We start from the raw sequence: 24070 nt of genomic DNA, 5'->3' as shown, positions 1-24070 counted from the left end.
AATCCAAGTTTAAAATGCTGGTAATAAAACAAATACTGTGTTAGAAAACCAAACACACCAATTTTGTTACCTTTAGTTACCCAACTGATGGGTGGAAATGAGTCTAGCAGATGTTTGCTTTATAATCTGCATTTAATTAGGCAGAAAATAAATAATACTGTAGGACTATGTGAAATACTGAAATTTTAAATTATCCATTCTAAGGAAAAATTGGCCTTTATTGATACTTTTTTATGGTATGTTTTGCGATTTACTATGGGATTAGTTTTCTATTGCTAGTAAGGAGTAAGCGTTTGGGGATATATTTTCAGCACATCTAGAAATTCACTGTAGTTAATGGATATCTTTGTGATCTATAAAGCCAAATATTTAGAAAGTTGTAAAAAAAATCAGTAAAATATTTTAGGCCTACTTCATGCTGATAAATACTTTCTGGCTCTTATTTTGTGAAAGACAATGTAGTGGACTATCTAAGTGAATGATAGCCAGATGTTCCCAGATCGGTGTTCATAATCTACAAATATTGAAGAACATAGACATACACTTAACATTCACATTTCATTGTCTAAGTGTACACATATGCACGTACACACACACATGCTGGCAAATACACACAGTACACACACATACATATTTGCTAGCACCAAATTTAAATAAAATGTATCACCAGCTTTGAAGAAACACTCTGGGATAGTGATCAACCATTTGTTTAAGAAATGATTTATCATCGTTAGTTGGAAGCACTCATAATTGTAAGCTAGTAGTTGTATGTGGAAAAACATAAAACCCAGAGTCTAAATGTTATTTGGAAAAATTGGACACCGAATGGGAAAATTTTAGGAATACCCTAAGCAAATCTGTTTTTCTTGTATTTGTGTGTGTTTGTGTGTGTGTGTTTTCTATGGTAAAAAATCTATTTCTAAATAAGTTAAAAAGTTTTTCAGTATACATAAAAATAAAATGCTAATTGACAACAAAGCATGACATCAGTTTAAGTGGTGATGTTTTATTCTTCCTCAACAGCACATAAAATAATGCTCATCTTTCCAATAATAGCATTTCAGATTTATTTGCATTATATGCCTCAGCAAATGTTTTGATTGAAATTGTGCTTTGTTCTTTAACAGAAAGCCCAAAAGAAGAGCATGGGAGTTAGAAAGGAATTTCAGTCTTGTCTCCATGATCATGGGAAAGGTAATCACCCTCTTGGAGTTTCATTCACAGTGGGAATGATAAGAATATAAGCTGTCATATGGCAAGAATTAAGAATGCCAATTTTTCAAAAGACTTCTGCTAGAGCAGGGCAAACAGTAACATTCAGGAACGGTAGTGTCCTTATTTCCTTTCCTACCCCTTACTCTTTCGCAGCTTTTACCACAAACGCGCGCGCGCGCACACACACACACACACACACACACACACACACTCACTCCCCTTCCACTAGGGAGATGTCTAGTCCTTTTCAAAAACGTCATATTGGTCCTACACTGCAAATGTTATGGGATTTGGTCACTCTAACTCCATGCTTTCATTTCTATGTTGATGTTTCAATAATGCAGTGAAGACTAAAGTCAGATATTCCCCATGGAAATTACCTACTTTCCCCCCATCAGTTTCATGTAACTTACAGTTGGTTTTCAGCTACTTTTGGTGGTCTCGGAGTTTATTTAATATTCTTATGCTTCTGTGTCTAGATTTAGTTTCACTCAAAGAACTGGGTGAAATAGCGTGGACTTGAAGATATTTAACATAACTCTTAATGATCAGCTCTTTGGTGAAAATTTATTTTAGACTTTAAGAGACAGTATTCTCTGAGTCCATATATCTGAGTGAATCAGCTTTCTAGAACTATATATCTGTTGGTCTAAGAAATATATATGTATATTTTAATCTTAAGGGAGAAAATGAAAATAATTTATTCTCTAAGCACAATCAAATGCTTTCATATTTTCTGTTTTACATCAACATACTGATTTCCACCTTGTGGGTATGTTCACAAATGGTCATTCAGCTAAACTAGAGCTATCACTGTTCTTAAATAACTTTGTGTGTGTGGCATGTCAAAAACTTGAAAATATGATTTTCATACAAATACATGAGAACTGTATCTTCTCATTAATGCAGTAATCAGCAGGATGGAAAGCTGATTCATAGGATGATTGTTAGAACAAGGGCTACATAGGCATTGGAAAAAAGAATGTGGATGTCAGATTGCAAGATTAAATATAAAACTAGTTAATGTTCTACAGGGCAATGAAACCCTAATCTCTGAGTTATATTTTCTATCAGAAAATAGTGATTTGCATCTCTGCCAGACAAAAGTCTAGAAGTTAATGTGCAACTTCACAGAATATGGGCCTTTAGTTTATAGTAAGTATTAGGTCAATCAGTGGCACATTCCTTACGTATAGATAATTAAATCATCTTTGGGTGGGCCTGTCAAACAATGTTTTAATCTATGTCTCTAAGAGAACATGCTGCCCTACCTTTGCCAGACTTCCAAGTGTGGTTCATTTTTCTTAATCAACTATGTGTGATCAGCTACCAAAACCAAACGACGCCTAGAAAGACAGCAGGAAATGTTGGCTTATTAGACAGGACAGTTTGATGCAAGCAATAGATATCCATTTAGGCTAACTTAGGTTTAGAAGGAATTTATTGGAAAGATTATGGGGTAACTTAAACAATAAAGGAGAAACTGCCGAATCAGGCTTGGGAAAGAACCAGAAATGGGGCATCTTAGTAGATCAACAGAGAAAGAGCAAGAGAAAGATCTATGTTTTCTACTGCTGATGTAGCAAATGACCACTAACTGGGTTGCTTGGAACAACAGAAATTTATTTTCTCACAGTTCTTTAGTCCAAAGCACAGCAGAGGTAAGGCTATACCCCTCCAAATCCTCTAGAGGGAGCTCTCTTCTTGCCTTTTCTACCTCCTGGTAGCCCCAGGCATCTCTTGGGTTTGTGGAGACATAACAGAACCTCTATCTCTGGCTTCACAAGGCGGTCTTACCTTGGTCTGTGTCCATGTATACTGGATAAGGGCCACTCTAACCCAGTATGACCTCTATAAAGATTCTATTTACATATAAGGTTATATTCACAACTCCTGGAGATTCATCCTTCAATATATTTTTGAGTGGAAAAGAGTTCAAACCATAATACAAAGCTCTTCAGTGCAAGAATCAATCAGCTCCAACCTTTCTGTCTTATGTGACTTCATTTAAGGCTCAAAATCTTAGGAGAAAAATTTAGATAACCAACTTTGGATTACAAGTCCCCAACATGTTTCACAAAATTCCCTGCAATTTAGTTGCTGGTGTTTTCCAAAGAGTAATTGTCTCAGTGAAATGAATGCTATGACTGCAGAATACAAAACACCTAGTGAATCTTGCTATTAATCTAATTTCCTCCAGTCCCTCAATCTACTCATCACAAAAGCTTCACTAAATTACTCCAACTTCATTAATCAGCAACCCTGACCTTACAGATGCCTAGATATTTTTTAAAGGAAAACAAAATCTATCCCCCTCCCCCAGATATTTCCATTACCTTTTAAGAAAAAAATTATTTGCCGTAACATTGCCCTAGTAACACGTTCACAAGCAACTACTGCCTGTTTAGAAGGAAAGCAGGCAGGTACATGGACCACATTTTCTCTCTCTTTACTTTCATCATTGCAGGCTGGCAAAGAAGTTTAAAACGAAAAGTTAAAAGCAGCTTCAATTTGTGTGCAACTTGGAGATACACAGCTGAACTCTGCCATGCTGAGCACCCTTCATTTTATTTATTTGAGAAAGAAAGAAAGACCCAGCTGTGATGGTGGCAGCAATGCTATCAGCACAAAATGAGTGTCACTCCTCCAAGCCAGGATCAAGAGACTGGTAATCTGGGAAATGCAGATGGTGTGCTTCTTCTGCCTGGGGGAACTGGGGAGACATAATGCAGAGAAGTGGGAAGGAGGAGACAGTAATTCCCACACACAATTCTGGCTGGAGTTGTATCTCCAGGAAGATACCTGGTTAGTATTTTGTTTGGAGTGGATTCAGGTTATTGAATTGCTTATTTGCAACTTAATAAGGAGGAGAACTAATTCCCTGAATAGAAAGCACTCTCAACTACAGTACATTAAACACTTTCTTAATTAGCTCCTGACAGGGTAATTCTAGCAGCACTTGACTGAAGGCTGGGTTAACGTGTGAGGGGGTGACATTCTTAATAGACAGGCACACCTAGAATGGGTTAAAAACCCCGGATCCTTTATTCTTTTCTAAGACGTCATTGGAATAGAAGAGATGTGGTATTTTCAAAAGGGCACGATGCATTCAAACTTTCTCACCAAAAGACAAACAGGAAAAAAAAAAGTACAACCTGAATTAAGTCATCACTCCTATGCCCCAACTTTTAACTACAAGAAGTATTAAGAAGGAAGGAGGAGTGGGAGGGGAATGAAGAAGGGAAGGTCAATAAAGAGAAGTGTTGTTTCATTGCAAACAGACAATGTAATGAGATAAAAGTACGTTACGTCACAGTCTGAACTCCTGTTTATGATAGTTCAAAGACTCAAATTTTATTCCAAGATACGCCTTTTGAAAATACCATATTATTTTGTGGAGTTAGTTGCTTTTCCATTACAAGTAGTTCAGAGGCTGGATTTAAATCAATAGTGGCTTTAAAATAAAATATTCTCAATTACAAACAGTTTTGGCCCCTTCTCAAATTCATGTGGTCCTCTTAAAAGAAATTTAAAATAATTTTTATGATAAGCGTTTTTGAATGTTGAGATGTGTCTCTTCCAAATAAACAGAAATAAGCAATGGCCGTTTACAGAGCAGCTGACTTCAGCCAGGTGTGCAGAGGAGCAGGGGTTCATTTATGTATTTTTTCATGTGTTCATCACAACTGATCTGTATGTTGGTGAGTGTTTTTTGGACCCCGTTTAAGTGCCATGGTAGATTTTATCAGTCTACCTGCCCATGGGCCTCTGCTGCTTTCCCCTGAAAGTCTCAGGGTACAACTTCTTATGGCTTATCTATCTCCTTAAATCGTGTCCAGGGTGAGGGCTGGGTTTGGGCATAGCTTCAATTTTACCTGCTATCAAGCCATTCTAGCCCTCCCTGCCAGAGGATCTGTCCACTCTCCCCACTTCTGAATTCACACGAAGCACTTCCTTGCTCGGCATGAGATCTGGCATCCCCTGACCGCCTAGGCAGGCTGAGAAAGAAAACCAAGACTGGGGTAGAGGGGGAGCTGGAGAGTTAAGGACTCACAGGGTTAAGCAGGAACAGTAAGGAAGAGGAGATGGGAAGGAGCTGTCCGATCAGTATTTCTTCTCTTTATCCTACTGAAGGATGCTGAGCGGTGGTGACTTCACACAGCCTGTCTGCAAATGCCCCACATGACTGAGCCACTGACACTGTCTTCTTGTGCAGCTGTGACCACCTTGGCAATGATGTACCGGCATGTGCAGTTGTCCCTCAGTATCCATGGGGGATTAGTTCCAAGGGACCCCAGGATATCAAAATTGGGGATGGGACACTCAGATCTCTCATATCAAATGACGCATTACAGGTGGCCCTCTGTACGTGTGGTTACTACATCCTGGGATTCCATCAGGCTGGACCTGTGGCTGATTGCAGATGCAGAACCAGGTATCTGGAGGGCCCACTGTAGTTGCTTCCTACCTCTTTGCCCTTTTCTCCCTCACTTTTGCTGCCGTAGGATGCTACCTCTCCTCGCCCCACCAAAAAGGTTTAGAACACAAACACTGTCTTTGGCTGTCTTATAGAGAACCTGACCTAGGACAAACTATTATTATTGTTGTTGTTTTATCATCAGCCATGGAAAGTATGACTCAAAAATTTAAATCTGAGGTCACACAACTAATAAAGGGCATATCTGAGGTTTGAATTTGGGTCAACCTCATGTCAGACTTCACCTATATCACAACTATTTTAAGATTCATACATGGCATTTGTCATTTTTATGGGCTAAATTACATGGTCCCAAAAGACATGTTGAAGTTTTAATCCCAGCATCTCAAAGTGCAACCTTACTTGGAAATAAGGTTATTTTTTGATATAATTGGTTATATAATTTTATCTATATTAGTTATAAGATAGTGCCACACTGGAGTTGGATGGGCCCTTAATCCAATATGACTGATGCCTTTATAGGAGGAAAAGACACAGACAGACACAGAAGGAGAATACCAGTTGACAACAGAAGCAAACACTGGAGTGTTAACACAGGAAGCCAAGGACCGATGGCCACCGCCAGTAGCTGTAGGAGGCGAGAAAGGATTCCCTGGGGCAGTCTTAGGAAAGAACATGGCCCTCCTGACACCTTGATTTTGGAGTTCTAGCCTCCATAACTGTGAAAGATTAAATTTCTGTTGTTTTAAGCCACTGAGCCGTGGTACTTTGTTCCAGCAGCCCTTGGTAAATAATACAGTGCTTCTTGACAAGTGTTAGGGAATTTGATCCTGGAATCATCAGCTCAGATCTGGTCTTGAGTTCATATATAGTTTGTATACTTTTTTTTTTAATGATCTTGATTAAGTCATGCATCCTTACTAAAAAAATTTATACAATGAAATAAATCAAGAAAAGTAAAGGATTCATAAATCCTACAATCCAGAGCTAACTATTGTTAATATTATTTAAAAATATTAATTTCAAAATTTTATTTTGTAAAATTTTAAACATAAAATTAGAGAGACTGTTATATTAAAACACCTTATACCCTTCACCTAGCTTAGACAGTTATCAACATGTGGATAATCCTGATTCAAGAACACCACCACCCATTACCCTGCCACTCCACTGGCACACTTTAAATCCAATCTAAGACATCATTTAACTTTATCCATAAATAATTCAGCTTGTATCTCTAAAAGACAATAATTTTTTGTAATGTAATTAAAATACAATTATCACACTCCATGCTTTAGAAAATGTGTTCAATATCATCTAGCCAATGTTCAGTCTTTCTCAATTGTTTGTAAAATGTATTTTTACTATTATGTTTGTCTAAATTGGGATTTAAAAAAGATACCCAATATATATACCATTTGGTTGAGATGTCTATTAGGTCTCTTAATCTATTGGTTCCTTTCTTTCCCTTATTTGTTTTTTATGCCATTAATTTGTTGAAGAAATCAGTTATTGGTTGTAAGAATTTCTCATATTCTGAATTTTGCTGATTGTTTCTTTGTGGTGTTTTCAACCTGCTGCTCTACCCTGTGTCTGTCCTGCAAACTGGTAAGTAGATCTTGAAGATTGATCAGATTCAGGTTCAGCATTTTGACATGGATAATTTGTAGCTGTAGGTGATACTCAATGACTCCTATTATATCACATTAATAGGCACAACTTTTTCTGCTTTGTGGGTATGTGTGTATGAGTGTGTACATGTGAGTGCATGATACTAAGACTGAAAGAGGTTTACAACCTGATTTATCCATTATAAAGCTTCTTACCAAAAAGAAAGAAAGAATCCCTTTTAAAATTGCATTCAAAACAATAAAATACTTAGGGATAAATCTGAATAAGGAGGTGAAAGATTTTTGCATAGAGAACTACAAAACATTGATTAAGGAAATTAAAGATGATTTAAAGAAATGGAAATACATCCCATGCTCTTGGATTGGAAGAATCAATATTGTTAAAATGGCCATACTGCACAAGGCAATCTACAGATTTAATGCAATCCCTATCAAATTACCTATTACATTTTTTATAGAACTAGAACAATCCTAAAATACGTATGTAATCTCAAAAGACCCAGAATTGCCAAAGCAATATTGAAGAAAAAGAACAAACCTAGAGGAATAACCTTCCCAGACCTCAGACAATACTGCAGAGCTACAGTAATCAAAACAGCATGGTACTGGTACAAAAACAGACATATGGATCAATGGAACAGGATAGAGAGCCCAGAAATAAACCCACAGATATATGGTCAATTAATCTTTGACAAAGAAGGCAAGAATATACAGTGGAGAAAAGACAGCCTCTTCTGCAAGTGGGAAAACTGGACAGCAGCATGTAAATCAATGAAGTTAGAGCACTCTCTCACTCCATACACAAAAATAAACTCAAAATGACTTAAAGACTTAAATATAAGACAAGATACAATAAACGTCCTAAAAGAAAACATAGGCAGAATATTATCTGACATAAATCTTAGCAATGTTCTCCTAGGGCAGTCTACCCAGGTAATAGAAAGAAAAGCAAAAATTAACAAATGGGACCTAATTAAACTTACAAGCTTTTATACAGCAAAGGAAATCACAACCAACAAAATGAAAACATAAAGAATGGTAGAAAATATTTGCGAAAGATGCAACTGACAAGGGCTTAATTTCCAGAATATATAAACAGCTCATACAACTTAATAATAAAAAATAAACAACCCAATCCAAAAATGGGCAGAAGGCATAAACAAGCAATTTTCCAGTGAAGACATACAAATAGCCAATAGGCACTTGAAAAAATGCTCAATATCACTAATTATAAGAGAAACACATATCAAGACTACAATGAGGTATCATCTCACACCAGTCAGAATGGCCATCATTCAAAAGTCCACAAACGATAAATGGTGGAGAGGGTGTGGAGAAAAGGGAACCCTCCCACACTGCTGGTAAGAATGTAGTCTGGTGCAGCCATTGTGGAAGCCAGTATGGAGATTCCTCAAAAAACTAAGAATAAACTTATATGATCCAGCAATCCCGCTCCTGTGCATATATCCAGAGAGAACTCTAATTAAAAAAGACACATGCACCCCAATGTTCATAGCAGCACTATTTACAGTAGTCAAGACATGGAAACAACCTAAATGTCCACCAAAAGACAACTGGATAAAGATGTGTTATATATACAATGGAATACTACTCAGCCATAAAAAATAATAAAATAATGCCATTTGCAGCAACATGGATGGACCTGGAGATCATCATTCTAAGTGAAATAAATCAGAAAGAGAAAGAAAAATAGCATATGTTATCACTCATATGCGGAATCAAAAAAAAAGGAAAAAGAAAAGAAAAGGGGATAACAACAAACTCGTCTACAAAACGAAACAGACTCGCAGACATAGTAAACAATCTTATGGTTACTGGGGGAAAGGAGATGGGAAGGGATAAATTTGAGAGTTTGAGATTTGCAAATGTTAGCCACTATATATAAAAATAGATTAAAAAAACAAATTTCTTCTGTATAGCACAGGGAACTAAACTTGAGATCTTATAATAGCCTTTAAAGAAAAAGAGTATGAAAAAGAATATATGTATGTATATGCATGACTGGGACATTGTGCTGTACACCAGAAACTGACACATTGTGACTGACTATACTCCAATAAAAATTTTAAAAAATTACTAAAGCTTCTTACCAGCTATTCAATACTTGGTTTTGGTTTTAACAGCTATTAATTATCTTTCATTTTTTCATTAGTGGTTACAAAATGGTAATAATCTCATTTTATCATCCCTTCCACATTTAAGATCTGAAATACTTCTATATAAAGACAGTCTTTGGCTACACTGATGTAGTGTGAATAGAAAAGATAAGAAAACTATGCGATTCTCATTAACATTTTTTGGTATCATTATGCATTCACATATTTTATATTTTGGCACGTCTCAAATCATTGCCATTTTACTATTTTTAATGCTAACAGTTCTCACCTTTTCTGAGATAGGATTGTGCCCTCAAAAATGACAATTTCTTTTTAATGTAAGGACAGTACTGTGACTTCCCTGTTTTGGGGTTCAAGCTGGTATTTCAGGCTCTTCTTGTACTTTTTCTGCCCCAAACCTAAAATTGGCCTTCTCTCCAATATGTCCTGATTTCTTTTATTAGGAAAGGCATTTAGGGACCATAGTGTGTGTGTTGGAGCTATTTACTAATACTGGGACAGTCACCATTTCTAGACTTTTTAGTGGAGAGATCTAGAAAATACTGTATTAAGACAAAATACATTATGACTTCAGTTTGATAATTTCAATTCAAACACTGGACTAAAGGGCTTTTGCTTAACTTCTTTGACTTTATATGTGTATTTCTTTCAACAATTCAGTCATAGCCTGATAAAAAATACATATTTGATTTATTCCAAAATATATGGGTAATAAATTAAAAAATAAGGTCAATATTATGAAACTGTGATTACAGATAACATTTTAACACTTTTTGCTGGCAGGGGAGGGACTAAGGTATCAGATTGAGAGACATAAACTAGTATGTATAAAACAGACAAGCAGCAAAGCTATACTGTACAGCGCAGGGAATTATAGCCATAATCTTATAATAACTTTTCATAGTATGATCTATAAAAATACTGAATCACCAAGATGTACATGTGAAACTAATATACTATTGTACATCAACTATACTTTAATTTGAAAAAAAGAAAAAAAGATTTTGTGCCATATCTTTGTTATTGAGATAACTTGTACAAGTTTTGTGGAATGTATGAGAATGTAAAGTTACTTCTTTACATCATGAAACCACCAACTTCACATACAGATTCTTTTGTTTTATTTTCCTTTGGAGCTTAAGAATTTTTTTTTTTTTCCTATTACATGTTATGTGGAATGATGGCTTGTTTCCAAATTCAAAACTAAAATAATCAAGGCTCTTTCTTCTTTTTTCCTTCCTCTTACCATTCCTTAGTTTTTGCTTTACTCTGCCATCTTTTTCTTTCAGTTTTAAAATAACTTCCTATGCATACGGTTCTTCATCTTTCTGGACGTATAATTGTTTTGTTTTCTATCATATAGGTTTAACCATAATTTGGTCTCAGTTTTTCCGTATTAATGAAAATTAAGTCTTTTTTTTAAATCACCATTTAAAAAAAAAAAGCCAGGATAAAATATCTTGTACATAAATTGTTGGCTGTTCTCTCATCACTTCCTTAGGATAGGTTTCCAGAAACATCATTTCTAATTTCAGTGTGAGTATTTTAAGCTAGGTCACACAAATGCCAAGTTGCTTTGCCCAGATTTGGTTGGTATTTACGAGCATTTTCGCCACCATTTGAAGTCCCAATGATCTGCACTGACAATCTGACATGAATACGAAAGTCATTATGGCATAGCCCATTTCTGTAACATTTCTTTCTTCAGTGACTTTCACCAAGCTAAAAGGTAATGAAATTTTATATGAAATTTCAAATCATTCAAATCAATACTATAATGCAGAAGCTTTAAAATATAAACCCATAAAATTTCTGCATTATGCCTTGGCATTTCCAGAAGGATGTGAAAGTTTTATTTCTGATTTCCTTGTTCTTTCCAGTCTCCAAGCACAAAGCACTTATCGGGGAGAAGGTCATAATATTCTTAACAACTTCCTTTCCACCTCAGGATCCCACTCAGACCTGACTTTATTCTTTTGTTCTCACAATCCCTCCCCAACAAAACTTACCTGCCTCAAGTCAGCTCCCTCGGGACCTTCATAAATGAAAAGTAGCTCAACTGATAGATCGTTAAGAAACACAAAATCAGTCAACTGTGTGACGTGACTACCAGCAAAGCTAATAAGATAATGTTATCGTTATAAAATTAGGTCTCCATATCATGGAGAACACACCACATTTAGAGCAGTTATTTATGAAACAACTATTAAGTTCCAATTAGGTATCAGGTGTTCTGTTGGGCACTGAGGTTACAACAGTGATTGACACAGAAATGTACCTACCTTGAGAGAACATTCGGTCTGGAGAATGTAATATGACATTTGTCATGAGATAAATATCCCCTTGCAAAATACACTAGATACTCTGTTTTGAGTCTTAAGCATTAAGAGGGATGCTGGCAAACTAGTACATATATGCAAAGGAGTGACCGGCGTAGAGAGAGAACTGAGCTGATTGTGAAGAGAAAATCCTTAAGAAAATGAGATCTGTAGCCCAGGGCAATAGGATAGTTCTTCGGAACTATCAGTGCTTCTAAGGATTCTTGTTCTGGAAAACCATGTTCTAGACTAGAACTTTAACCAAACATTGTCAATTATGTCTTTTTAGCTCGATTCCCTTTGTCAAATATACACAAGAGGACATCCAAGTAGCCCTCACCTTGCATGGTACCAAGTTAACTGACATTTATGCGTATGAAAAACATGTGGGACCTGTTAAAGCAAGGACTGAGTTTCTGTGCACTCACAGTCACACTTTGTGGCAACACGGTGCTGCGCAAAGTGAGGACTGCCTGTACTCTGACTGCAGGCGGGGTGGAGCTGAGCAGCCTTGGTGTGCGCCCACTCCCCAACGTGGTCCAGTGGGCACTGAGGGTCTCACTTTTGTAAGACCCTGGGAGTTTCTTAGTACCCAATTAAAAAGCGAAAACGAGAGCTTCATGAGGGAAAAGACTAGCTTGTTTTCACTACTGTCATTAGCCCACGCCTTAGCCATGAATTTAGAAAACAGTCCAACTGGTGCTTCTACTGACAAAACTGCCCCTCTCTTGGATATACGCCCAGTTTACAAGCCATTAATGTCTCCTATGCTATCTCCGGTATAACACATTCCACAGTTGGCATTAACCGTTCGTGAAATTTTGGGTCTACCGTCTGCGTCTATCCCCTAAAATATAAACTCCGTATCTCAGGGACTGGGTTTAGCTTGATCTTCATTTTATCCAATGTTTATAAATAGGTGTTCACGAAATCTTACTGATTGAACGAATTAAGCAACAAAACAAGGAAAGAAAGAAGAAAGGAAGGGAAGGAGGGATGCAGGGAGGAAGGCAGAAAACAACTAACTGTCAGATTTTACAAGTTAAATTCTACAGAGGTGGCAACATGTGCAAACTGGTTACTCATGTATTTTACAACTACCATTACTATTAGTATTGCTTGTTAATATTTACTGAGTTTACTCTGTACTCCGCTTTACGTTAAGCTCTTTACAAATTTCATCTACTCAACCTTCAAAACACATACATGAAGCAGTAACTTTTCATTACCATTTCAGAGCCTCTTGGTAAAGTATCGCTAATACTTTTTGGTAATGTCCTCCATGTTTTAAGGACACCATAGAAGCTCAAAATTCTCCAAAATAAAGGCTACTTTTAACAGGATACTCTTTAATCATTTTTTGAAACACAGATTTCAGACACCATCTCGAAGTGGAAGGGCAGATTTGGAAAAAGGCCCGGCTCCCATTTTAAAATCACACCACTTTCTATTATCTTTGTTTACGTATTACAGATAGCCCCTACTTATCCCCATAAAAGGAATGCCTAGAAAATCTTTCTGCTAAAAATTACAAGGCCACAAGCACATGCTGTGTCTCCTTTTCATCCTGGAGTGGCTTGGAAAGCAAAACAGTGCAAGATTTAAAATTATTTTGTGGTCAACCTCTCTTGCCCAAAGGGAAGAGTCAAGTTCAATGAAATATGACAAAATGCTTTGAGATCTGAAGAGCGATTTAAACCAACTCGAAGCATTTCCTATAAGGTAAGGGGGCTTTATGCTTTTGAAAAAGCGTCAAGTGTTCCTCTTTCATAGGTTTCTGCTTTGAAACAACAGAGGAATCAAAACCTTGTAATTTAATCTTTTCTGCTTTGGGGGACACTTGCAAATATTTGGGGAACAATAATACGATGCCTTCCGCTCCAGATTCGTAGGTTATGTGCCCCCTGTGGATTTCCTAAGATGAGACTAAGGCTACAGCAAAGAACATTGCTTTCTAAATGAAGCCAATACTTCTTGACAATTCTTCATTAACAAAATTCACAATTTAGGGGGCACCTACTGAGCACAGAGTGCAATGTATTGACAACTTGAGCAGTTACTGAAAGTCTATATACCTGGAGGACTTATCCTTGCCAGGGTTAAGTGCATTAAAAAAAAAAAAAAAAGATTGGCTGATATTCCCTGAGAGGGAAAGTAATAAAAAGCCCCATCTTCCGTGCTTCTATTTCTGTTACGTTAATCCTGGAGTTCAGTGTTATTGTAATTATTCTTTCATATTTGGTAAGTGAAGTCCCGAAATCTTTGAGAACCCTTTCTGAATTGCTCTCTTGGAGTGAGAGGTTACCAAGTGTACCATTCGCCTTCTGGTATATAGTAGGTTTTAAGTAAGAGTAAATTATGTTTCTTCTACAAAGGAACTTGAGAGCCTGTTAAATGTAAGAAACTTCACCATCGCAGCAATCACATTTAAGGAGATTAGAAGGAAACAAAAGACTTCTAACCACAAAGACTTATCTGCTCAGGGCTTGCTGACCTCTTTTCTTTTAGTCCCTTTGCGCTACATTATTGAACGGGCCTCTCAGCTCCAGACTCTTCATCATAATCACCAGCGCTCCCGTCCCTGGCCACACGCCTGCTTCTGCAAACCAGAGTTCAAATGCCAGGCTTCGGAGTATCTGAAGGGCAACAGTCTATAAAGAGGCAGATGTCTTGCCTTTTGGTAACTACCGCCACGATCTGAGAATTCCACAGACGCGCCAAATTCCCTCAACTAAAGGCAACTTTTCACCTGGCAGCCCTTGGCCTTCTTTGGACTCTACACCTTTCGGAGGCGCCGATATACGTGATCTGTCATCTCTCCAGGGGGAAGAAAGGCACCCCTGCATGCAGTCCTGCATACCATTTCCAGGTCAGAGTAGAGGATATTTCTTAAATTCTGCTTCCGTTGATGTCACTAGGGATTTGTGATGAAAAGGGCCAAACGAACTGCAGCCTGTCTAGGGAGGTTTTAGTTCAAAACATGCCCCCCCCCCCCCACGTCAGGGTAGCAAATACTAGGTTCTGAAACAGACAAATCCTGAAATCTAAGAGGCATAACACAATGTTATGCCCGTGTGTGTGTGTTTGTGTGTGTGTTTCCTCACCAGGTCTGCTGTGGAGTCAGGCATCTAGGGGGATGTGTGTGTCCAAGATGACAGCCACAGTGGGGGAGAGAGATGGTGCTGCCACATCACACAGGACATTAATCACCTCGGGCCATGAGTGCTAGTGTCAGTTTCATTCACAGAAATACTCACATAGTCCAAGCCCACCTGTGAGAGAAACTAGACATTGACAGAGTGACCAAATATTTGGCATGTGTCCTCAGATCTGCTATCTGATAATATCATGTCTGCTGTCTGATCTCATAATTAGATCAATGTCTATTATCTCCCTGGGCTCTAACTTTTCTTGGAGAGAGGGAGGCAGAGAAAGAGAGGAGCAAAGGGGAGAAACCAAGGCCATACAACCATCCAGAGTTTAGGCAAGCAGTTCATTTTTTCCTCAAAAATTAAAAAAAAAATCAAAATATAACTTTATTCTGATTAAGGGGATCCACTTAGAAGAATGTTCTGATTTCTCAGAGTGTCTACCTAAGTAAGAGAATATATTTAAGTTTGCCATAATTAGCATCTCCCTACTCTTGCCTGGATCTTACAATAAAATAGCATACTGAGAGATAAACCCTTCCTCCCTAAAACACATGCGCGCGCACGCACGCACCCACCCACACACGTTGGCACCAATGCTGCTTACATGGTATCACAACTCCCAAGTTTAATCTCTGGCTTTCTAATAGAGGGACAGATGAGAACCTGCATATGTGAGCCACATTCTAGGAGGATCCAAAGATACTCTATCAACTGCAAGCCATGTCTACGCAGAGAAGTAGGTCAGCTCCCACAAGAGTCTCTGCCCCGTGTGGCAAAGAGGAGAGAAAAGAATGGATGTGAGATTGTCGCTCTTTCTATCTTATCTTTGTGTCCTCATCTTCAGTAAGTGCACTTTTCTCCTTTTCCTGAGTGCCTTGTAGTAAATATAGCTTAATTCAATTTCACTGTGCAGATAAGCCTAAGAAAACTGAAATAGGTCATTACTAAATGAAGTTAATTCATAAAGCAAATGTGATACTCCCTGAGGCTTCACTGCGGATTCTATATGAGAACCATTCACTTATTAACAATCTTTTGATTTCATTGTATTTTCCTCTTACATGAGAAAAAAAACTATGTCTTTTATTCATTTATTCCCATGCAACAGGTGTTTACGAAACCCCTACTATGCACCTATGATTCTTCAAACATGTAAGAGAGTTTTAGAGATTTGTTCTGCTATCCCGGAAGGAATAAAAAAAGGGAAAGCGGGACTTAAATCTCAGAATACCCGTCAGTGTTTCACTGACAAAAATGAATAAAAATCCAGAATGTGTGAAGCACAGGCTACCTCCGAGCCTGGAAGCCTGAGCAGCACCATTCACAGCCTCCGTGTCTCGGGCTCTGGATCGCATCCACATGCGCTGCCGGGCTGATGCCCCGGAGCAAGCCGCGGAAGACGGGGGAGGGCCAGCGCCCACCTTCCGCCAGCGGCGCAGGCTGATGTGCGGCTGTGAGCAGCCGTGAGCAGCCGTGAGCACGTGCAGCGTCCCGCTGGATTCCACGTCTTCCGACAGTTCTCACTTTCAGGGCTGAGGCGCACGGTGATTCCCTAACAGTTTCCTGTAACTTTATTTTTTCGTGTCCCATGGGCAGCGGCACATTTGTGACATTAATGCAGCTTACGGGATGTGACCTAAAGATTTAGTGGCAGTATTTCCCACCCATCTCCCACTCTTGCCTCTTCTCCAAAAATTTGTCAGCACCTAATTCCAAGCGTGAAATCCTCTTGTTTGAAATATTTAGAAAATATTCTGTTTGTTTTTTTTTTCCTCTGCTCTGAAATGTACTGATACAGTGATTCTTTTCTTTGCAAAGGGCTTCTTCATTTTTCAATAGGATGTACTGAGGCAGCTATGTGTCCTGCAGACACCAGCTCCGTGGGTTTTTACTTTGTACTACATTAAATAAGGATGCTCTTGACAGGTGTACTTGGAAAATTCTGCATTTATATCTACCTCTTGAGGATGACAATGAACATTACTGACTCATTCATTCAACACTCTAGCCTGTGGAAGTGTACAAGGTCTAGCAATAAAACAACTGTGTCAAACTTTGTCTTAAGGAAGCATCATTTTCCGCGCTTGCTTAATGAAGAGGTTTTTTTTTTTTTTTCCTCCTTTTAACTTTCTTGGAGCATCTTACAAAATTAGCCTTTAAAAACTTTGCTATGGTAAGTGGCATACTGCACCACTTCCAATAAATTCTTTAATAAGTGACAGTTTTCTTTATAAAACTGACCACATGGGATTTTCCCGGATACACATACTACAAAAAGGAATTTATTACTATTGTGAGAACTGGGATGGGATATCCAGAAGAGTATTCCTGCCAGTGGACTTTTAAGTTTTAAGTATTGTTAAAAATAGCTGCTGAATCTCTTTGTCTAGAAGCTTTTGAAGATAAGCTCAAGGCCAGTCTGTCTGTTCCAAGTGTACTGGATTCTTCTGATTCTCGGCACTGAGGCTGTTACTGTTAATCAGAGCTGTATCAGCGTCAGCAAGGGCTGCCATAAAAACATACCACAGGCTGGGTGGCTTAAAAGGCACAGATTTATTTTCTTACAGTTCTGGGGCCTGGGAAGTCCAAAAACAAGGCTCTGCGGGGTGTAGTTTCTGGGAAGGGCTCTCCTCCCAGCTTGCAGATGGTTTCCTCTAAGCTCACGAGGGGAGAGAGAGAAAGAGAGAAAGACAACTCTCTTCCACTTCTTTCGAGGCCGCCAATCCTATCAGGTTTCAGCCCCGCCTTCATGTTAACCTTAATTATCTTCCAAAAGCCCTGTCTCCTAATATAGTCCAAAATGTGGGTTAGGGCTTCAACATATGAATTTGGGGGGGGGGGGGCACAATTCAGTCCATAGCGAGCTGATGGTCAGTTGATGTCAGCAGTAGGGGTACAGAATTGTTTATGGTCAGTAAATATTTTGATTCATCAGAAAATGTTGTACCATTTAAAAATATTTTGACTATTATCATTGATTATAATCAATATATGGGAATCACTGTGCCTGCCTCTTGTCTTGAGATAAAATTTGACAGAATTACTGTTATTATTGGACATGTTCTACTGAGTTATCAAACTGGTACAACTCAACTAGCATAGGGACACTGACTTCTAATTTTAGGAGAGAAGAAAATTCTGTTTTCTCCAGTCCCATATTCCTAACGCTGGCCTAAATTCAACCTTTCATTTATTCATGTTGTCAGTAAGTACTTAATAAACTCCTTCTATGTGGCACCCTCTAGGTGCTAATGATAAAATGGTGGGCAAAACAGACAAGGACCCTTCTCTTACCAAGGTTGCTGTCTAACAGGAGACAGACCTAACCACACCATCACACAAACATGCCCTTACAGCGATAAGTACTATGAGGGAGAAGGAGGTGGTTTATCAGCGTTTCAAGAAAAAGTGATGGAAGAGGGCCACATGCTGCCAAGAGGCTGGATTCTGTGGTTCTAACTTAATAGGAATCACCTGAGACTTTACAGAGAGCTGTTCCAAGGGTGGTATGGGTGCTAGGCCCACATTATGAAAGGTGAAGAGTAAATGAAAACTCCAAAAATCAAGAAAGTACATAGATGCATATACTCAAGGGAGGGCGAGAAGTTTGGCCATTAAATGAGAACCGTTAGCATCTTTTCTGATCATTCAACCATTTCATCTCAGGAGTTCTACAAGGCAGTGGAGTTTCCGTGGGAATACAGCGCCATCTTCCTCCCTCCCATAAAACCAACCAGCAAAAAATGCCCCCAAATCCCAGGCGATTCTCAAGAGACTAAGCTGAAAACTGCATCTCAGCCTCCCTCAACTCTGTAAAAACCAATCTTATTACAACTAAGAATGGGCAAGTCTGAGGTATACCTGTAGAATAAAAAAAAGGAGAATAAAATAAAGAAAAATAAACACTGCTACTTTTCTACATAAAATTAGTAGAGCTATTTGTTCTTACCTAAATAAAACATTTAAGGGGTTGGGGAGCTTTCACTACCTAGATTTCACCAATTGAAAGATTTCAGTTTTGATGGCAGGTGTTAGAAAACATATTCTGTGTCTTTCTTTTTATAAAGTGGAGTCTAGTGTACCTCCTATTCCTGAAGGCTTGCTGATTCTAAGAATGTCACTGGTTGACTGTGCCGGTTATAAAATACGGAATTATGATAAACAAAGCTAAATTACTCCAGTTTGTGAGGCTCTTTTGAGTCCTGGCCCCAGTATTCTATGCTGTTCCTTCTCCTTCTTTGCCAGCTGAATTCCCAACCACTGATTCCCCAGAGGCCATCCCTAGCACCAGGGACCTAGCGTGTGCTCAAAAAAGACTTCCCGAAAGAGTAAACATTCTGTCATTTCTTCTTGCGCCTGCTGTCAGTGTACCTACCAGTTTCCTACCATTCGCCTCACTTGGGCGCTTCTAATTTCCTGTGAGCTGGAAAAGCAGCTAAGTAATCATGTTATAACTGTATCTAAGACAGAAGCCAACAGCCCTACTAGGTAAGTAAGTGGAGATGAGAATTTCCCTAAGTACATGAAGCAAAGTGCAACCCATTTAGAAAACGCCAAGTAAATGTTTGCTTGCCCATCGATTGTCAAGTTATGTTCACAGTGTTTCAAGTTGTTAAAGGAGTAATCGTCAGGTAAAATAATTAGAAATGTATTAATACAATTTCAGTTGACTCTAACACTTCCCGAAATCCCAGTTTTCTTACTAGCATCTTTATGCAGTCATGTTAATTTTTTTTGAAATTGTGTGTTTCACATCACAAATCTGTCTTATACATAAATTATAAAACATAGTCCCTGACTTACATTTTTTCAATTATGCGGGTGCGAGAGTGATAACACATTCAGGAGAAACTGTACTTCAAATTTTGAATTTTGATCTTCTCCCAGGCTAGTGATAACGTGGTACGTACGATACTTTCTCCCGATGTTGGACAGCGGGGCCGCCACGGCTCCTAGATAGCCAGGCCATCCCAAGGGTGAGCAAGACACAACTACAACCATTGTGGGCCACACAGCCATCCTGTGCTCCACTTTCAGGGCAGCAGTCAACAAATTACAGGAGACACTCAATCCGTTATTATAAAATAGGCCTTCTGTTAGATGTTTTGCCCAACTACAGGCTAATGTAAGTGTTCAGAGCACACTGAAGGTAGGCGAGGCTAAGCTATAATGTTTAGTAGGTTAGGCGTATTAAGCGCATTTTTTATTTACCATATTAACAACTTACAATGGATTTATCAGGACTTAACTCCGTCTTAAGTTGAGGAAGACCTATATTAGGTCAGAAAGGAATCCCATTCTGTATCTCCTCTACAATCATGTATTCAATTATTAATCCGTTTAAGATTATTTCTGTAATATCCCCATTGTTGCTACCTCAGTCAGAATATTCCCTACTATCTCTACCCTAAACTTCTGACAGCCTGCCATCTCACTTACCTGACTCCTCTCTTAATTCGTATCCATCCTTTCTTCATTCACGTAACAACCAGTCATCTTTCTCAAGTCCAGAAGTGTTTGGTTTAAGCTCTTTCATGTCTTAACATTTATGAAGGTTTAAGTCTAAACTTCCCACAGCAAAGAAGGCTTTGGGGGACTCTGCGCCTGCTTACCTTTCCAGCCTCGTTTCTTACCGTCTCTCCCTCTGCTCTCTTAACTCTAACCCTGTAGAGCGCACTCTTGACTCCTGGATGACCTCTGAATCTTTGCAGACTGAAATGCTCTCATCCTTTTCCCCTTGTCCAGTTAACTGAACTCTTCTTGTTGACCTATACTTAGACATCATGTTTACCTGGAATCTTCTCTCATATACACTTGTAGAAAATGGAGTTGGGGACCTCTCTTGTATGTTGCCGTGGCTCCCCATGCTTCACCCCAGCATGACATATTTCTCAGTGTTATTCTTTCCTGATTCCTTACCTATCTTATCCATTACCTATGTTATCCAATGTGCTTAGAGGTCATAGTGTTAAGAGTAGGCAGAGAGCTAGATATGCGCAGAGAAAGGGGGACACAGGCCAAATGGCAGGAATTGGGCAGAAAGGAGGGGCACAGGCCAAATGCAGGAAACCACACATCATGTAAACACCAGGGGTCCTTGGGCAGAGAAACAAAAGCAGGAATCTCTGGGCTGGTAAGTGGTCACAACTTTTGGGGTGATGAGAAACCTGGAGGCCTACAAAGACAAGTTGGAAAAGGCAGGAATCCCTAGTGTCAAATGTAACCTTTTGCTTATTATGCCCTCATTTCAATAAAATTAGCCTTGCAGATTAGAAGTACCCACCATGCACCGACACCATGACACTTCTGATCCAGACTAAATAAGGACAAAAATCCCTCCTCCCTCTGGCGAGGTGGAGTTGGGGTAAAAATCAGACTACAACCCCAAACCCTTCCGTCCCCTATGAATATTAGGCCCATTCATTTTTACACTCTATGTAACCAACTTGCCAGAAAAAACTCAGGGCAGCCACTCACCTAAGCCTGCCTGCCCTCCCCCTGAGAGTGTACTATCCATTCCTTAAAAAATCCTTACTTTACTTCCTTAACCTCTGTGTCTTATCTCTGAATTCTCTCTGGGACGGGACAAGAAGCAGGACACCTGCTCCATCTACTGGCAGTAATAGGTCTCGTTCATTTTGGTGTCCTCTCTACCTAGTGAAGTGTCTTAGTATGTAGCAGATATTCAACAAATACATGCTTACTAAATGACTGAAATTATGAGGAGAGGGTTTGTCTCCCTTCCAGCAGTATTTCTGCACGTACCACCTTACCCAAAATTAGACCAGACACTAATAAAACCCAGATTTTCAAAATAGGAATTAAAAAGAATACTTTTCTTTATCTTCTCCAGTTAGATAATAAACTCCTAGGTGAGAGGGCCAATATTTATTTAATTTTTACTTTTATAGCACCTTAAACAAATAGGTGTATAATCACTTTGAATGATGGTGGTGGTGGTGGTTGTGGTGGTGAAGATATCATACTGTGCTAATGAGAGATTGAGACTAGTATTCTCAAAGGCCTGCACTGCACTTCTCTCTGGGCCTTCCTACCTTTAGACAAGTCAGAGGAGCTGATCCAATCTGAGACCCACACGCTTGCACTCATGGATTCCATTATTGCATATGTCTTAGTTCAGAAAGACAGTGCGTCTCCAATGTGACTTCAGCTCAAGACTTTCTGTTGTTGTTTTTTTTTTTTTCCCTTGAAAATCTGTTTTTCCCCAGAGGTGTTATACAAGGAACCCTCTGTCCATGAATGCATCCTAATTAGGGTGTTTTCAAATTATAGGGATAAACCACATTCTGCTTCCTAACACCTCCCGAACATTTTACAATTTACATTAATTAGACAAACCGGGCGGTGTTCTAACAGGTACATTAATCTGACTCTTCCTGGGAGTGAATCAAGTAATTAAGATTAAGGCCACTGTCAGAATGGGGAAGGAACTCTTCCCTGGTCTGAATTACATCTCTGTTTGTCATTAACCTTCTTTCCAACTGGTTTTTACAAAACAAAGAAACTGTGCCTCCGAATAAGAGTGTGCATTTTCCATCCTCTGCTGATTTGGAGCCTCTATTGGGACAAGTTTTATACAGTGTTATCTGTTGTTCAGAGTTGGAGAGAAAAAAAGTGACAATCCTATTAACAAGAAAGGCTAAGTCAGAGATTCTTCTCTTGGGAAGCTCATATTAAGCGATTCCAGGCATGCAACCATTTTAAAATTAATTCACAAAGGCAGCTTGAGTGTATTATACTTATTATTATAGTGTTTCTGTGTCTATTACCAAATATATTTGTCCATCACCTCTTGTCATTTTCTTTTACCAGGAAGGAAATTCAATACAACTATAATGTCAACTAAAACTTTAAAAATTCCCCTAAATTTTAAGTACCAGTTGCTCAAAATTGTAACAAATCCCTGGACTTTAGCCAGTTCCAAGGGTGCTGATTTCAGAGGCAAGTGGACACGCTGGTTAGAAGTTGAGGCTCCAGAGTAAATGGCTGCATTACAATCGCAGCTCTGTGACTAACACACTGTATAACCTGTACTAGCCTCTCAGAGTCGCCACTTCCTTTTCTACAAAAGGAACGATAATAAGAGCGCCTACTTCATAAAAATGCTGTGAGAATTGAGATAACTAACATGAGATAATGTGAGAATTGAAGTAATGAAACCAGTTCATGACCTCTGTTTCTTACACCAAATTAGCAGTCAACAATATTTTGGTACTATTACTGTTATTTGAGAACATGTGTCTCTTTACGTTGTGTGTATTGTGTGGTGTGGTTCACCAAGCTAAATCCTCTCTTTAGGACCGGTGTATTTTTCTAATTTAAAGAAGTTTAACATCACCCTCCTGGAAATGGGCGTCTAGCGCTGTGCTGCTTTGAGACATCAATACATCCCCGTTTGACCGAATGACTTGTGGATAAAGGAAGCACTCCAGCGCCACCTGGTGGTGACATCTTGGCTTTGGCTCCTGCTATCTCCACTGCCAACACTCCACAAATCCCATAAAGATCATGCAAAATGAAGTCTTGGCCCATTAAGTTAATTAAGCACCACTCGGCACCATGGTGTGTATACCCTAATCTAACAATTTTCATGATCCAAAAATGAGGCTGAATTTAGAGTAACGTCTCTCCTTTAACTGTGAATTTAGTCACAGCCAAATTCTTATTAGAGTGGTTTTAGATTATGTGATTTCTGGGGTAGGCACTTCAAAATTAACTTATAAATTGCATGTTCACAGAATCCGAACCACTTATCCACCATTCATTAAAATTTAAATACATTTTTTCCCCTAATGCCAACACTCTTCACCAAACTATGAATTCTACTTCTTTGCCAGCCTCCTGAACCAAAGCACAGCAGGGTATCGGGGTGACTGATACTGTTTCTTTTCCCTCCTCAGCTTTCCAGTTTCTGCATATGTAAGAGCTCTTTCCTGGTCCTGCAAGCCAGCTGTGACACAGTGACAAGATGCAGCCAAGTGGATCAATAATAATAATAATCCAGCCACCATCTAGACAGGAGTCGCAAGTTTCCCTGACTTTGTGGACAATTTGTGCACATTGTGCAATGTGGCTACATATGTCTGGGACAAGCAGGGAAAAGGTAACAGTGTATTCATTAGTGCAGGTGGTGGCAGCCAATTAGTGGCATCAGAAT

Source organism: Camelus dromedarius, chromosome 17 (assembly GCF_036321535.1).
Source record: "Camelus dromedarius isolate mCamDro1 chromosome 17, mCamDro1.pat, whole genome shotgun sequence".
NCBI classification, from domain to species: domain Eukaryota; kingdom Metazoa; phylum Chordata; class Mammalia; order Artiodactyla; family Camelidae; genus Camelus; species Camelus dromedarius.
This window is presented reverse-complemented; position numbering follows the sequence as displayed.